Genomic DNA, 18,878 nt, shown 5'->3' on the forward strand with positions numbered 1-18,878 from the left:
CCTTGTCTTAACCCTACCTAAGAGACTAGGGCCCAGAGATTACTACAACAGACAGTAAATTCTACCCAGCAATTAGGTGCAGTGGTTCTCAATAATAGTCATAAGATCACCCTGTGGAGCTTATTTTAAATGCAGATTCCTGGGCCTCATCCCCAAAGATTCTCATTCAGAAGTTTTAGGGTAGGACCCAGGAATTTAAACAGAATCAAAATGAAGAACTTCTGAATGTTGTCCCCTGATGAATAACTTCTACTGCTGGAAGTAATTCTCACTTCTCCTACCAACAACCTGAGACCTATCCTATTCTGACCAAGGCCCAAAATATAATTCTTGTCAGGAGTAGCCTAAAAGCTAGCCCATAGAACAAACTCAGAGGTTAAAGACATAGATTTGACATAGACAGACTTGGATCTGATTCTGCTGTTGCCTCTTACCAACAGAGGGTTTTGGGCAGGTCACTTAAGTTCTCTGTACCTCAGTTTCCTCATCTGTATAAAGAGAATGACAAGACCTACCTACCCATAGGGTTGTTATTACAGATTTAGCACAGTTCTTAAAACATAGTAACTATTCAGTTACTGTGATTATTAATACCATCACAATTCCATTTTTGGATGAAGTCGGAGCTAGATATTTATAAGCAGAGGTAGTTTAAATTCTTTAGCATTTTTCATTTCTGTACAGTATCTGGAAAAATAAAATATTTAATAGAAACAAGTTTCCACTCTGGACTTCATGGAACTAAGTATGTTTACAAGAGGTTATGCTGTGGAAAATAAAGGGAACTGTAATATCCCTATCTCTTTGAGGTTATATATACCTAAGGAGGCATAATTTTATACCACACCTCAAAAAAGGTTGGCTGAAGCACAAAGACATTTTTCCCAAGCACAAGAATTTAGGAAATTTATCTTTTTTAAATTAGAATATGACATGCCAAGTATATAGATTGTTGAGACAAGTCTTTGCCATCACCAAGTATTTTAGTGACTAACTAGACCTCTATCCTGATTTGAAAACTACCCAAAGTAAAACTGAATAATCTGCTCAAAGTTACATAGCAAGTTAAATAATCTAAATGCCAGGTGAATATGAAGGACATAAATAATCATGTTACTGAACAATATATACAATTCAATAACATGAAAATGAATAGACAGAAACAGGAAGCAAATAGCACAGCATTCTTGAGTCCACGCTGATGACTAATGACACTATCACAGTCAAATGGCCTGTAGCTAGGGGTCACAACCAGAAAAATAAACCAGAGGTTAAAATTTTAATTCATTACTCCTTTCTATATCCTTTAGTATTCATCCCCTCTCTGCTTGCAATTATTCCTTCATCATTCCTTTTTCTCTCATTTACCCTTTAGAGAAAAGGTAGGGAACATTAACAGATGAGAAAAGGGGCATCTGAAGAAAAGTCTTCATGTTTGTACCCACTGGTCTTTCTGACTACAGTCCTCAAGAGAGGGCAAAGTTATGTGTTGGGGAGAACCCATTCTCCTGTTTCTATGAGGGCCTACTGTGAAAGCAACACTTCTGGCCTCTTTCTCTGCATTCTTTTCTCACTCTCCCCCAAAGAAGGGGAACTGATTTCTCTCACTAGTGAAAGGATAAATGTCTTGGGTCCACTGAACCTCATTCTTGCACTGCAATGATTCTCAACCTTTAACTGCAACAGAATCACAAAAAGAGGGCTTGTTAAAACAGACTTCTGGGCTCCACTCCCAAGAGTATAATTCAGTCTGGGTTGGAGACCACAATTATGCATTTCTAACAAGTTTTCAGGTAATGCTAACACTACACTTTGAGAATCACTGCTTTACTGAATGGAGCTAGTGTTCATGGTCATTGTCCTCACGTGGCTTGCCCCCCCTTCCCTCTTTAGCAGTAGCTTATCTTCAGAACACAAGAGCTCTCCCCTTCCTTCATATAGTAAGCAACCCAGAGGCAACTGTCCAGAAAGGCTGCTTGGATGGGTGGGTAGAAGTTAAAAATATGGGAGGAAAAGTATAAAGAAGACTATTTGGCCATGCAAGCCTAGGCTGCAATCCTGGTTCAGCTCCACCAAGAATAAAGTTGACATTCTGAACTTTATCTAAGTGGCCTCTATTCTTAATCAATCAGTTCAGAGAATAAATAAGAGAATGAATTATTAGCTCCTTCAACCCCAGAGCCTCCAGTACGATTGTGGGAATGATAGGGAATATAAATAGGAATTCCAAAGGTGTGACCTCATTCTGGAAGTACTGTGACCTTGTCTTGTATAAGCCATGATGAAACTAGATATCATCAGCTGTGCATAATGAATGTCCTTGCTCTTGAAGAACATGCATTTATCACCCGATTGGTATAAGTGGAGAGAAGATGATATAGGGCCTTCAGGAAATGCAGCTTAGAATAGTTCTCTGGGCCAATCCTCAAAAATTGTCCAGACCAGGTTGGCTGGTTTAATAGCTCCCATTCACCATTCACCACCACCAAAGCAAAGCCCTCCGGCTGTTCTCCAGTGCCTTGGGCACCTCTTGACCACTCCTTCGACCTCCCGCTTTCCATTCTTGGGTCTGGAAGCTTTGCTTCTGTGCCATGTTCGACCCACCTTCCCACGTGCTGTAGATTATGTTTTTGATGGGTCTCAGATGACAGCCTAGCTTCAAACCCTGCAGTGTAGCCACTCTTGCCCAACCTCTGCTCAGCTTCACTCAGATCAGCTTCCAGAGTCCCCAACAGGGTTCAACCTCTCCTTCTTTATGAAGTTAATCTCAATAGCAAAAGGTTTCCTTAAGAAGAGCAGCAAAATTAAAAAAATAATCTCATCAGCCAAACTGAAATAGTGAAGAGGCTGAAACCCACACACATCAGGTTTGGCATTCTATAGCCTCCATATTCCTGGGACCCGCGTCTCAGGGCTCTTAAAACTTCACCTAAGAGCCTTTCCTAGCTGCCACAGGGACAAAAAGACACCCAGGGGCCAAATCCTGCCAGAATACATGTCTTTGGTGGCTTGCTGTTTTTTAATATTAAAGCTAATATAAAAATAAAGAGATTAACATAAAATTCGGATTTCTATTTTCACTTTTAAAATCAGAAGGTCTGGCAATACTGAGTCCATATTTACACATGGTAATGCCAGGCTAGGCCAGTGACAGTCATGTCCTTCAGATAATGTATAAATAAGTTTGCCACCCTCACTCTCCCATTCTGCCTTTTCTCCACACAGCGTACATAAATAAACAGTAGTTAAACACAAGCTCTATTTCCTGCCATTGTTAATTCCCTGAGATAGCCCTGAACTCAAACGATAGTATTGTGTGGTGGAAAGAAACATATGTTTTATTTTTTCTCTTTTTCTTCTCAGCTGATTGTTGCTTCCATTATCAGTCATGAAGCCTTAACTGTAGGAATCTTAAAGAAACGGGTGTTTAACCTCAAAGTAGCCCAGACTCCTGGAAGGTTAGGTGAGAGAGGGTAAAGAGACTCAATATAAAAAGGCAATCTTTCTTTCAACATCTCTCATTCCTTAAAAGATCAGGACTATGAAAGAAAAAACAGCCTATCTTGTGTTGTTACAGGACAAAATTTCCATAATCCAAAGTTATCAAATGTAGAATTTTATGGCACACTTAATTTTTTAAAATTATAAGTAAATCAAATAAAAGTTTATTGTTTTTGATAGACTATATTATTCAATAGCCCTTTCATTTGGCAATAAGCTGGATTACAGAAAGACTTTGAGAATTATTAACTAATTAGGAAATGATCACTGTGCAATAAAAGTGTACAAAGGTCTTTTCTTGTCTCATATTATCTATTCAAGTGGTCTGTACAATGAACTGGTTGACAGTACTGCTCTGCCACCATCAAATGACTATGGTGTCATAGCCAGAGACAGGCTTCAGAGTGGCACAAGTGTGGGTACCTCTCGAATTCCTGGTCTTTGACCATAAGGTTAGATTAGTGAGTCAGTGTCAAGGTAATAGGTGATTTTCAAAATTCCTCCTTCTCTCTCTCACTTCTCTCTTTCCAAGGCCAGCACTTAAATGGGAAAATGAAAGGTATCACATCTTACTTCCCTTTCTTCTCAGAGACTTCCTCAGACAAGAGTAGATTCTGTAGTCTTTTCCTTCCTGGTTCAACATAAAACAGGTCCAAAAGTAAATTGGGGGGGGCGGGGATTTTAAACAGTCCACTAGTAATCATTCACAAATTGTGTTCACTTGAGATTTAACCTTTTCTACTGATCCAACTGAAGGAACACGATACCAGGGCTAAGGCTATATCTATAGTAGAACAATCCACTTAAATAACTAACAATGATTTCTTTGCAATATGACTTGCAGATTACAAATTGCTTTTACATCATGTGTCACATGCAATAGAATATTTTGTAAACACTGTATACAAAGTATCTGTACAATGATTTTTTAACTGAACTTAATGCATCCTTTTATTGTAAATCCAGCGCTGTTCGGATTCTGTGTTAATTCAGGTAGTTCGAAAAAGGAAAATCTCAGTGCACTGTTTATCCCAAGTTAGTCTGAACTGATTATCTTTGCTCATGGACAAGATAAATAGTAAAAACTATTAAAACATTTCACAATGTTTCTTTTTTCAATTATGTACTTGCTTCTTAGGAAAAAGAATCTTTATTCACAACTTCTATTTTCTTACATTGCAATAAAAAAAAAAACCTGTTTAACTGCTTTAATGCCTATATTTCAGTACCTAGGAAGGCATAATAAATAAATGATTAGGATCCCTGGCTCTGGAGTCAGAGTTCTCAGGACTGAATATAGACTCTGCTTCTTATTAACTACATCATCTTGGAAGAGTCACTCTGAGTCTTGGTTTCTATAGCCAAAAAATGAAGATGATGAGGATAATATATAAATTTGTGTATTGTATATTAAAATTTGTATATTATGCAAAACACATAATTTGCAGAAATGACAATCACCAATAACTGATAGGAGAGTTGTTTACTGAATAAAGACCTGGGTGAAGTTAATTATATTTAAACATTAAATTTGAATAATTTATCATTAAAACAGTTCACTATCTATTTGTGAGAATAAGACAATACAGAGCTGGTTTTAGACCAGGGGTTAGCAAACTCAGCCTGCAGACCAAATCTGGCCCACTGCCTACTTGAACATAACCTGAGAACTAAGCATGTTTTCCACATATAAATAGTTTAAAAAATTTAAAAGAGTGATAGTTTGTGACATGTAAAAATGTAAGAAATTAAAATTTTAGCGCCCATAAATAAAACTTATTGGAACACAGCCATGCTTATAAATTTACAGATTGTCTATTGCTGCTTTCATGCTACAAGAGCAGAGTTAGGTAGTTGAAACTGAGACCGTATGACCCACAAAGCCTAAAATACTTATTATCTGGCCAGCTCAGTGCCTGGGCCAAAATCGTGTTCAGTAAATATTTGATGAATGAAAATGGTATCAGCACAAAGAGCCTGAGGTGGGGCTCCTCACATGTGCTAAAGACTGTTGTTCTCAAACAACAGAGAGCCTTTTTCAAATAAAGAAAAAAAGAGGGCTGCTCCAGTCTATGCAACTCAACTAGGCTAGGGTCTTTGTTATCCTATAATTCTAACGGTGGAATTTTAGGCCACACTGAAGAGAATGAGGAAGGGTAGATCATAGAAACAAACTAAGAGGAGTTCTACATTTTCCAGTAGTATATTTTGGAGGAGAAAAATTGGCATCACAAAAATACAACTGAAGAGAATTAGTTTGGAAAAAGCATTTATACAAGGGGGGGAAAAAAAAATATATATATATATGTATATACACACACACACACACACACACACACACATATATATATACATATATATATTTATATATCTATCTATCTATCCTTTGGCTTTAGTTTACCACAAGCTTGTTTCTAGATATGGATGCTAAAAAGGTTTGCAAAGTATTAAATTGCATGTGTGTGTGTATCCAAATCACAGTAAATATTCAGTAAATGTTAAGTCTCACTATATGCTAGTTAGACCACATTCAGAGTATCACATTCAACCTAGGGAGTCTCATTTGTAAGGGAGTACAGTAACAAGTTCATTTCTAAAGGAGAGCTATCAGCATGGTGATAGTTTGCATCTAGGCACCATTTCAAACAAGGCAAGTTGATGGAACTGCAGAATATTTACCATGGAGATGAATTTGCATTAATCTGAATTTAATTAATCAATAAATATTTCAGTACATTTTTCTGTCTTTACTGGAGTTGTTTTTGTATTTTGTTTTTTTGTTTGTTTTGTAGACTAACTAGTTAACTTGCTCTGAAGAAGGTGAGACAGAGATATTTACTGTTCACTGAATAGCCATGTGTTTTCCCTCACTTCCAGCAGGGTCATGTGATTAGTTCTAGCCAATGGGCTGTGAGTAGAAGTGATTTTTTTTGTCCCTCTAGGCCAAAGCATTTCAGTACGTCATATTCTTGCTCTCTTTCCCCTGCTAAGACAATTTGGAAGTCCCATGTTAAAATAACAAAATCAGAGCAGCTATTTCTCTGAGACACTGCCTTGGAGAACAGCCAATGCACACTGATATTTATGTGAACAAGAAATCAGTGGAGATTTCAGGGTTAATTTGTTACTGCAGCATGGCTTACACAATCCTGACTTCTACAGAAAGTCTAAGCAGAAAGAACTCTTGTATCAGTCTGTGATCAACCAATTTGGGCCATTTACAAGGATTAGCTAAATAAGTAGGGAAATTTTCCAAACTTTCCTCAATAGGTATCTGTGCAACATTATTTCAAGTTTGTTCAGAGATTATTACCACACCTCATTTTATTCAAAGATAAATATTAAAAACTAAATCCTCTATGCCACTCTATCAAAAAAAAAAAAACAAACTTAAGAACTGAGGAATGCACTCAGTAATGTATATTGAGTGATGTAACTACTAACAAACACCTAAATTTGTTGTTCACTCACATAGTTCCTTTCTTGCTTTATAATGCTTGGGCTTCATTTTCAGGAGACATATGTGACCGTGGAGTTACTGAGAGATGTGATGGCGTAGTGCCCTGGACAAAGCTGGCTCAGTTTTCCTTTGTTAGCAGTCAACAAGCATACTGTTAATTGGACCAACTCAAGGTGGGCAGGGCCATTGAACACAGAGAGATGCTATCTCTTCTGGCTGGCAGTAAAAATATCCAGTAAGATAAGGATTCAAGCCTATGCCCTTCCATACATTCCTGATTCAAAACCACTGGAAATTATGGAGACTGATGGACAGTAGACTTCATTGCCCTAGGTAAAATTCTCAGCTCAACTACTGAGAGCTGTGTGAATCAGGCCAAATGACACAGCCTCTCTGAGCCTCAGTTCCCTCCCACTTCACAAGACATTTACAAAGATTAGTGGAACTGATATAGGTGAAAGTACTCACTATACATTAGACCCTTGCTATATCCGTGCCATGGAATTCTTCTTAAAGTTAATCTGAATTTTTATTAACTTTATGTTTTATTACAAGTAAAACAATATTCTCAATTACATTTAAAGCAATGAAAAATACACCTTTGGCTTTACCCTTAGATTAGATGCTATATGATAATAGTCTTAAAAATAAATTCTAGTACTTAATCTGATTATTTCCAATGTGATTAAGTCCTTGCTATGAAAACATATCTTGAGTTAAATTTCTGGTCATGTGCCAGAGGTAACTCATTCTTTAAATTCTTAAGAATTTCTTAACCACATTTCTGCTGATTTCCAATTCTGATTATGTATTTTTATACTTCAAGTAAATTGCTCTTTTTTTACACTAAAAACCATATCACCACAACCTAATCATTAAAAAATTTAAAAAGAAAGAGACAAATTCCAACAGAGGGGCATCCTACAATGTATGTACTACAACTTCCCCAAACTCTCAAGGTCATCAAAAAAATAAGGATAGTCTGAGGAGTCTAAAGAGAAATGACAAGCAAATGTAATGTGCTATTATAGATGAGATCCTGGAACAGAAAAAGGACCTTAGGTAAAAACTAAGAAAATATGAATAAACTTTAGTTAAGAATAATACAACAACACTAGCTCGTTAATTATAACAGATATATCATACTAATGTAAGATGTTAATAATAGGGTAAACAGAGTGTCAGTGGGGACACATGGGAACTTTCTGGACCATCTGCTTAATTTCTTTGTAAATCTAAAATTGTTCTAAAATATAAAGTTCTAATATATAAAATATACAAAAAGAAATGTCACCACAATGGATACCACTTCGCACACACTAAGATAGCCATATTTAAAAAGACAGATAATAACAAGAGCTGATGAAAAATTGGAACCTTCATACATTGCTGGAGTCAAGGTAAAATGGTACAGTCACTTTGAAAAAACAATCTGGCAGGAGGTCCTCAAAATGTTAAATGTTGAGCTACAACACAACCGAATAATTCCCTCCCAAAACAACTAGACCACAAATGTTCATAGCAGCATTATTCATAATAACCAAAAAGTAGAAACAACACAAATGTCCATCAACTGATGAATGAATAAATAAAATGTGGTAGATCCACACAATGAAATATTATTCAGCCATAAAGAGGTATTGATGCTACAACATGAATGAACCTTGAAAACATTATGCTAAGTGAAATTAGCCGGACACAACATCCATATACATAAAATTTCAAGGATATGCAAATTTATAGAGAGAAAGTAGATTTGTCATTGCCTAGATTGGGTGGGGGAGGGGAATGCAGCAAGAAATGAGGAGTAAATGCTAATGGACACAGGGCGATGAAAATATTTTAAAACTGACTGCACACTTTAAAATGAGTAAATTAAACCTCAATGAAGCTGTTATTAAAAAAAAAAAATAGCATCATGTGCACCACAAACACTGATGGAACATTACTTAATACTACTCAAGGCAAAGATTTTAACAATGTCTGGTTGATATTAAACCTCTAATTTCCCTGAGAAGTCTTGCCGCTTGACTTTGTAATAGCCTTAGTATACTAAGGGCATAATATAATGGAAAGAACCTGTGCATACAGAAGATTTGAATGAGTCATCGTATCCTTTTTAAATTAAAAATGAGCAACACGTATAACATAAGGCCTCCCTAAATTGTGCCTGAAATGTAAAATAGTGTTCAAAAAAATATTCCCAATGATATTTAATAATACATTAACTTGCAAAAATGTGTATCATTGTGTACTCTTTCAGTACACTACCTCAGAATGCAGTCATTTCCTCTGAATTTCTAGAAAATTACAGTGTTTTCAGTTCTCCCATTATTTACTGCCCTCGTCCTATGCGAAATGTAATATTAAGCTTGCAGAAATACTTCAATAAAGGCTTAATCTCCCATAGCACAATACATATAAGCAGAATACATCAGTAAAAATTTAGAAAGTTTAATCTTTTTTATCCTATCCATTCCAGATGCATGTTAACACGACCTATAATAATTTTAAAAACCAAACTACTCCATTCAAAATGAAAGAGATGTATTTTTCCCATGTTAATCAAGTCTAATTTCATAAATCAAGAACTGAATTACTGTTGACATTAAAGAAACTGTAAAACTTAAGGAGAATAAAGTAACTTCTGATTCTTGTTTCATTCAACTGCAGAAAAACAGGTATCCAAGCTTCCAGCAGACAGGTGTATTAATACTCATTCCTTTGATCATTGCTGTAAATTACTCTCCTACTCGCTTCTAATCTGACTTCTCTTAAAACAATAAAAAAAAGTACTTTGAGAGGAATATAATCTCGATTTATATGCATCAGTTTATTTTAGAGGTGAAATCAGTTTTACACACAAGGATTATCCACATGTGAAACATTATCATATATTATTTAATTCACTTGCGGAATTAGTTTAGAATGCATATCAATCTATAAAGATCCTTATACTTTGAATTCAAGCTATACAGGTGTCTCTCGCATAAGGCTGGAGTATTTCTCAAGATTTTCTGTCAGTAAGACACAGAACGGGGTTAGTAGTATAAAAGTAAGGATCTTAAGTCTACGAGCAAGCAGAAGCTAGAAAGTATTAGGTATGCAGGTGGGGAAGGGATGGGTATAGTTTTATACGTTCATTCATTCCTTTTTATCTTCCATTTATTCAACAACTTACCAAGTGTCTACTATGCATCAGGCAATGAGCAAACGAAGCAAAAAAGACCTGACTCTGCCTTCAAGAAGCTCACATTCTACATGGCCACGGATGTGGACATAAGAACTTATAACAGAATAAATCTTAGTATTAGAAGATTTTGATCTAAAATATGTATGGTATCTTTCAGATTACATATTTTATCTTATTTAATCCATACAAAATAGACCAAACAACGACAACAACCAAGGTCCAGATAGGCTAAATGACTCAGAAATTCTCCTATCCACTGTACCTCTTAGCTGCGGACCTTGGGCAAAGGGGTCAGATCTTGGATCAGTCAACTCTGTCCCACTCACTCAAAAAGTTGCCTCTTCTATCAGTCAGTTAGCAAGTGGCAGCACCAGGGCAACAATTTCTACTTTGAAATCCACCTTTTTTGCTTTCCTCATCACAATGTAGTTCTCAGCACAGGATACTTTTTAGGAGGCACACATGGAAGATTCTCAAAATCTTCAATGAGACACAAATATCTTTCTCATCTGTTGACATCTCCCCAAAGTATGAACAGAAGGGACCACCCTGGCTTTAGTGCTCACTAATCCTCAGACAAGCTCTACTAAACCAGTAGGTGTCTCTCAACTTATAGCTAAAGTAATTCCGAAGAGAGACCACAGTGCCATTCACCCTTACCTTTGGTATCTTTCAGCACTTGAAGTCAACTAGAGAGGATCTGCTTAGGATCTGCATATATTTATGTCCTTAGCTTTAACTTTTGAATTCTCTTGCTTTGCAGAAAAAGCCAGAACAAGTACTATAATCACTAGGCCTAGTAATTCATTTATTTTTGTCTCCTTTTTGTAATTTTCCTCTCAGAATTTGAAATTGGTTACTCTTATATATTTTACACATTTTGAAAGAAGTCTTTAATGATGGATGAATTTTTGCAAGTCTGTAAGATGCTTGAAATACACATATTAAAATCAGAGCCAGGAAAAAGCATTTTATGGGTCCATCCAAAATATAATGAACCATTGGTCAATGCACTGTAAGAAATGTGGTTCCTCCCCTTCTGGTGTATTTGGGGGTTAAGGAGGAACTGAGAGGGTATGCCAAGATAAGCCTATGAGTCAACACTGCCACAGAATAAATACAAATCCCCCAAGCAAAGCTCAAAATGTTTCAAAATCTTCCCTAAATGCCTTTCCAGTCTCATCTTCATGTACTTCCCAAAATGAACCACAGTACTCCCCAGTGTCTGAACCTGCACTTCCCTGTCACACTGCTGTTCTGAGTTCCAGCTGCCCCTTTGGAATATCTTTCCATATACTCCTCCTGCTGACTACTCTACCTGGTGAGCATTTGTCCATCCTTCAATGTCAAATTCAAATGCCCCCTTCTCCATTACATTCTTTATGTAAACACATGTACCCTCAGTTCAGAGGGCTTACAAAGATGCATAAAACATCAGAAAACGGCATAAATCATGATCTCCTCAACTCTGCCCTGCCTGCCCCAATTATTGCAATGGAAAGTGAACCTTCTCAGTTCTATCACTTTGGTTCCTATCCTTACTGCAGTGCAGCACCAACTTTCCTGTACTAGAGCCACTCGTGCATTTTAACCCTTCTACAAGACTACACATTTTCTGAGGGCAGGGAAGGAATTTTCTGCAATTGTGTAAGGTCTACCTCTTAGCTCAGAACTTGCAAACTATTCCAAACATACTGTTGAAAAGTTTAACATTATATCTAGATTAACAAACTAAAACCCCAATACATACCCCTTGATCATACTAAACATTCATACTTAGTCTGGGTCACCACCTAACATCATCTAACTGATGTAGGCTATTCAGTTTTCCATGGGTGGAATGGCCATACTGGCTGAACAGCAGCAATTTTAAAATATGAAACACAAGGAAAGGGCTGGTTTCTTGGGAGAACTGGTAGAGGACTGGGTGGCGGCACATAAGGAATTTCTAGAGGGGTACAAGGCAGCAACCATTTGGTAAATGAGACTAAAAAATACAACAACAACAAAAACCTGAACTGTCAACTTTGTGATAGCAAAGCTTCAAAAGAAAGCAATTTTTTTTCTAGCTCATCTATCTCGCACTCCCTATAATCTAGCCCAGTGGTTCCCAGATCATCAACCTCAGCAGCACCGGGAAACTGGTTGAAATGAAATTCTGTGGCCCCACCTCAAACCTAAACAATGAGAAACTAAGGAGTTGGAACCTAGAAATCCATTTAACAAGCGCTCCAGGTGAATTCTTATGCATGCTCAGGTTTTAGAACACATTAAAATACCTGCAGTTTCCCTGAACAGGCCAGCTCTTTCCTGTCTCTATGCTTTTGCTCATGTTATCCCTTCCCCCGTGGAATACTTTTTCCTCATTCTCTTGTACTTTCCTTTCAAAGCTCAGCTCAAGTCTCGACACCTTCTTCAACACACTGAATAGAATTAACTACTCTCCATTTGTGCTCCCCCAAAGCTTCATTCTGCCCTCCCCCTCATGCTCACTCATGTCACAGAGTATCCCTGTGTGTGCCTCTTCCAGCTGTCTGAGAACCCAGGCGTATAAGGACCGTGTCTCACCCACAGCTCTCCCTCCAGCCCTTCGGTTTTGCAGAGGATAAAAGAGAATATTCCTCTAGAACAAGCCTCTGATTAACAAGAAGGATGTGAGAAGCATCAAATTCCTCTCTTCACAGTGGAGATTTAAAAAGTATCCTGTTAAATAAAATCCGAAGTTTGGGAGGCAGTAATTGAAGGCACCTCTGGCAACAGAAACATCACTTAAAGAACTCCACAGCTGAGGTTTAGAATTTCATAACACATTTAGAATTTTATAACAACCAAATATAAATTTCACAGGTCAGTAAAAAAAGAAAATATGGACTAATTGGAAGAGCACCAGATTTGAGACTAAACTGAAGCTCCATTAAGACAGGGACCCGATATCTGTCTTGGCTATCGCTATGGTCTCAATGCTGAGCCCTGACATTTTGTCAAATTAGAAGACACAGATGTGAGTTCAGTTTCTGTAACTTCTATGTCAAGTAACCTCAAATAGGCAAATCACTGTCAAAGTCTTGGTCACTTATCAGTGAAAGGCAGCAAAGTCAGAAATTTATTATAACTATAATAAATAAATTACCTCCTTACCTTATAGTTTACTAATTGCTTTCACATTTCAGTGTCTTGTTTAATCATCAAACATGCAGTTAAAGAGAAAGCCTCCCTTCTCGTGGGGTCAAAAACACAAGCACAGACTTTGACTTCCTACCCATAGCCCTGATCATAAGCCAACTGATTTCAGCTATCTGAACTTTAAATTACCCTGAGAAGTTCATTCTGATTGACCACTAAACATTCAGAGGTTCTCAGAGTACCTTTTTCCACTGACAGTGATCTTGGGTTTAACTTGGGCTATTTGAGAATAAGAAAAAGATTCAAGCAAATTGCTATTTCTGTTTTTCCAATTAATTCACTTGCATGACAACTTTTGCTAAAAAACATCATTAGTTTTTGTGAGCTGTGTTTCATGGCTGGCACCTCACTGACGTGATAATAGTTAAATTCTGCAAGAACTGGGCCATTCTTGGACACATCTCTTGGACCAAAAGAGCACTCCAATGAACCTAAACCTAAAGAGAGAGTAAGGAAAAGGGAGACTTTACAAGAACAAAATGCTGACAGAGTGTCCAAGTGAAAGAATGCAGGAGTCTTTGGGAACTGTTGGTTTGTTTTCAAAGATTATAAATACTAACTTGATATCAAGCTAAACGTTCAATTATTTACTAATTTAATATCGTCTTTCCACAAAATTATTGATGAATAGCATTAAAATCCTAAGCACTCATTCATCAAACCTCAAAATTCTAGTTTGCATTGATTATTATCTATAAAAGTACACAGTGAGTATATATAATTGAGGACAAAAAAAAAAAACAAAAAACAAAGCCATAAAAGATGGCATTTAAGACAAAATGAAATGAGACAAAAAGTCTGCTTCTGCCTTTGATCATTCACTGTAAATGAGTCGGTTCTGAACCTGCTTTGCTTATATTTCAACAATTTAATCTAGATTTTGATCACCAACTATGGGAACAACATGTGAACGCAGTTGGTACTTTCCATCTAAGGCATTTAAATTGCTTGATCAGCATCAGTTTTAGGTCACAGATTGTCACGCATCACTTTGGATTTACAATTGTGATCCATCGGCATAGGTTTACTCATTTATTCATAGAGGACAGAGGGCGCCACATGGGAATTCATTGTTGGAGAAAAGTAGACAAGTAGACTTTGGCCCAAGGTGCAATTAACATGACTGATCCTTCTCCACACATTTACCAATGTTTTGAACTCAATTTCAATCCAAATTCTATTTTGACAGCACTGATAAACTCTCTCGTTTCTTGGTTCTCCAACAGATTGAAGAGGCTTTTGGCATTTTTTATTAAAAAATTATTATTTCCTGGGACTGTGCCTTCAAACAATTTATTGAGTTTCTCAATAATAACATAAACCTAGTTTCCTCTAATATTTTGAGTTTCTACTGTCAACCATTCTCCAAAGCCTTTTGCTTTTTATCACGAAGGACTCCCACAAAACTGTTTCCACCTACTAAGACATTCATCTACCTTACTACCAGAAAGGATAGTTTCTCATGTTTTCTTTGTGGTTGGCTTGGATTTTTTGAAAGTGGCACGTCTATGTGCAGTGAGTTATCACCCACATATTCTTATAGTTTTATAGCTCTCGATTGCTCAATGGAGTAAATCATAAAAATGTAGTTTATTGTAGTCAAAAGTCCCCTTCACAACTAGACTTTATGAACAAACTATCTGTAACTCTACTAGAAAGTATTTCCTGATGAAACAAGTATTTTAAATAAAAGAAAAACTCTCCTAATTACTCTAACTCTTGCCCTTTATGTGCCCAACAGTATTACTAAAAAGTAATCTGTTTTTACAGAAGCCATTTCATGCTTCTCACCAAAAAAGGCAAATAGGAACTTTTGGATTCAGTAGTAACAAAAAGAAATATGATGACCAAAGTTAACAGAGCTTCACATCTCAAGTGATTTATATGTCAGCAAAATTTTCAGCAATCAAATTGTATAACTATTTTATAACCAATAAAGTTGTATGCAGCACAAAAGCCTCTTTCTCTTTCTCCCTGATTTTCATTATCAACCAGAATGAAATGTTGATTCAGATCTTTGTTCAGGGTAAGAGCTGGGTGATGTGATAAGTTCTTGGATGTTGAGATAAATAAATGAGTAGAGGCCAGAAACAGGTGGCCTTTCCGTTCATATCCAAGCACAGGTGCTGAGAATGCACAGAACTAGCTCAGGAGAAGATTAAGCAGAAGCAGGAAATGGAAAGAAGGCTCAGACAGCACGAGATTCCATTTTGAAACTCCCCTAAGAGAGTAATGGGGCGGGGGTGGGGGGGTGGATTTTCTCACAGCCAACTCCACTGGTTACAGTTGGGGCCCACCAGTCTTGCCTCTAAATTACTTGTCTCTGACCTGGGGCCTTCCTTGTTGTATCTATACACACCTCCAACTGCAACAAGTACAAACTGACTTCAGAACTTCCTGATCACGAGGATCCTAGGAGAATGTGATCAGGTCCAGATTCTCCCTGGGTGTTTTAACCACAGGTCAAAGGCCTGAGGTCAGGGTAAGGGTCAAGACCTACAGATATTCCAGGGCTTTCAGTAATGGATCCTGGCACCCCAGGGGACAAAATTCCTTATAAACCTGGCCACCCTAGGGTCCTTAGGTTCATACATTGGGTTTCCCATCTGTCACCCCCAACTCCAGAGGCATCTCCTGGATCACTACCAACTCACCTCCATCACCCAAGTTCCTCCTGAAAGAGGGTGGGAACAGAACAGAAATAGCTTTATGGTGTACCCAGAGAAAGAGCTGCTGTCTCTGCCTCCAAGAATGCTTCAGTAGTAAAAAGGAGGTAAAGACTAAGTGGAATAATTTAAAAAATAAAAAACTAAAAGATTTACCACTACTTTTTTCCCCCTCAGATTAAAATCTTGCTCATAGAATATTGGGAGTTTCACCAATCTGTGACCATTCTCAATGGGTGCAACCTAAGCATCTGTTAGGGTTACTATAGATAAAGTTTTGCATTTTGTTAAGGTACTTGACTAAGTTATTTAAGCTCTCAGTGCCTGAAGTCAGGCAAGCTTGGGATCAAAGCTCAGTTCAGCCACTTGTTAACCATGTGACCTCAGAAATGAGATTTTATCTAAGTTTCGGTTTTCTCATCTGTAAAAATGGGAATAATTGTACCGACCTCATAGGACAGTTTATAAATATTAAAAGACATATTGTTTGTAAAGTGTTTAGTCCATGGAAAACTTTCTATAATACAAGTTACTAATATTACTAATATTATTTTGAGAAAGTTACATAATACAGTCATTTTGTACAGGATTGTGGTATATAACTATAGATTTTAATATTCAGCATTTTTTTGTGAGACATTCATTTCAGCTTACTGCCTGATTTTGCATTTGGCTGTCCAATCAATTTTAACTAATGTCATAATAAAAAAAAAGTAATCTTATTATACCTTTCCAACTCTTCCTTTTCCCCCAGGAAGCTGTGTATCTCTCCTCAATTGCTCTCTCCTCTTAATTTTATAAGAACAAGCATCACTGCCATTTGAAGACAGTGGTCAACTTGCCTCTGAGTGTCAATGGAAAAGATGTGCCATCCAACAGCTCCCTCAATGCTGTGTGCAGCTCAATGGGAAGGCTGTTTTGTTTTGCAAAACAGCTATTTGCAACATCTGTTCCAAGTAAACAAATATGCCAAAACATCTCCTGAATTGGAATTTGGGGTTCTGAAGCACTCCCTACTGTCTTGTTTTTTTGGGTAGCCTGATCACAATTCTATCTCTCTCTCAACCTTATTCTTACCTTCCTAGGTCACAAACACCACAGCCATCATTCACCACCTCCTGGTAGTGTAAAATGTCTCTCTCAAATACACTCTCAGTCCAAGGACTTTGGGCCTACTTGTTTATGTCTTTTACCCCTCACAAGCTAAGCTACTGTAACCTTTCCAGACTCCTCTTCAACTCCCTGTATGGAGATTCCCAAAACCTCAGCCTCACCACTTTTCACTCTGTATACTCAACCCTGAATTGCCCAGTCATCTCTTCATCTCTTCCAATGACACAGACATCTACATAGACCACGAAGCTCCCCCCTTAAGATTGGTCTCTGAGGGCTTTAGATCCACAGAACATCTCCAACTGGACTGTCCTGCTGCCAACTCAACTTTATCTTGGAACCAACAACCTTGAAAAGTAAGGTTTAATGAAATGAGCTTCGAGCTAGTAGTTAGGAAACTTGAGTAGAGGCTCAAGCAACACCACTAACTTAGTTTAGCATATCTCAGTTCTTCCTCTAGATAATGTGGGGATGGTCTGGATAAAATGATACCTTACATCTCTAAAATCCTAAATTCCCACCTTACCCATGTCAAAAAATCCTATTTATTTACGCAATAACTATGGAGTGTCTAATACTGCAAAGCTACCATGCCTGACATTGAGAGGGATTAAAGATCATTCCCCAAAGAGCTTATCATTTAGGATGGGAAGTAAAAAAATCATATCAATAACTCTAAGAAACAGAAAGAGATAATGTCATAACTGGAGGTACTTATAAGATAAAAAGAACATTACAAACCCATTACCAACACACCAAGCCTAGAAGTAATTTTCAACATATATTTCCTTCTCTGCATCTAGTCTTTCACCAAATGCTTTTTCCTTTAAACCATTTCTTAAATCTGTGCTCTCCACTGTGCTCTTAGAGTCGCAATGCTTAAATCCTAGCCTTGGGCAACACTCCCCTATTATGATTTTAGCCCTGTCTCCAGCACTCCTCTGAGGCATGGTCTCTCATTAAAATATGAGAATCACCCCAGCAGGCTGGTTTGACTTGACAATTGTCTTGCTATAGCTCTAAGGTGGGCTCCCTCATATTATATAACATCCACATTAAATTCCTTTACAAAACTCTGTGCTTTACTTCCTCTCACAAATAGAAGCTAAGAACATACTATATGCTTTGTGCTAGGTAGAACATCTAAGTCATAGACTTTAACCTCCAAGAGCTTACACACTGGTCAGGAAGTTGGGACATGTGCTAAAATACAACAATTTGGGATACTAATGATGAGAGGGATACTAGCAGCACAGACAACAGTAATAAATGCTAGAGGATTCATAAGAGGAAGAACTACTTTCTGGCCACAGTAATCAAGGAAAGCTCCTGTAAAGAGGTTACACCTGAGCTACTCCTTGCAGCATGGGCAGGACTTGAACAGGGAGGGAGGCAAGCAGGTATTCTGGCTAGGGGCCCAATGTGACCTAGACAAGGAAGGAGGGCAGTTTCAAGATCAACAAATTGTTAGGTGGTGCTCGAGTGGGAGGATAATTTTTGAAAGAACTTTACAAAGTACTAGCAGGTTTAGTAGCAGGAATAACTAATTATCAGCGTAAGCCAGACTACACAGTATAAAGATATAGAAAAGAAAATAAAAGTTTAATAAGCTAACCAAATTGTGAGGAGAATATCAGTAGGAGGTGGTAAAAAGAACCTGAAAATCAGAAAACTGGGGTCCCCGGCCCTGTTTTGCCAAGGAGGGTCTCCAGTGGCCTCAGCAAGTCATTTAACCTCATTGGTCTCAGTTTTCTCATTTGTA

General features: G+C 37.5%; 1 protein-coding gene across 2 annotated transcripts in view; it reads right to left on the bottom strand.

The window, feature by feature from the left end:
• The window catches only part of PLS1 (plastin 1), a 105,474-nt gene that overhangs the window by 75,393 nt on the left and 11,203 nt on the right, over positions 1–18,878 (bottom strand). The window lies entirely within an intron of this gene.

The sequence above is a fragment of the Pteropus vampyrus genome, unplaced genomic scaffold (assembly GCF_000151845.1).
Source record: "Pteropus vampyrus isolate Shadow unplaced genomic scaffold, Pvam_2.0 Scaffold97, whole genome shotgun sequence".
Lineage (NCBI taxonomy): Eukaryota > Metazoa > Chordata > Mammalia > Chiroptera > Pteropodidae > Pteropus > Pteropus vampyrus.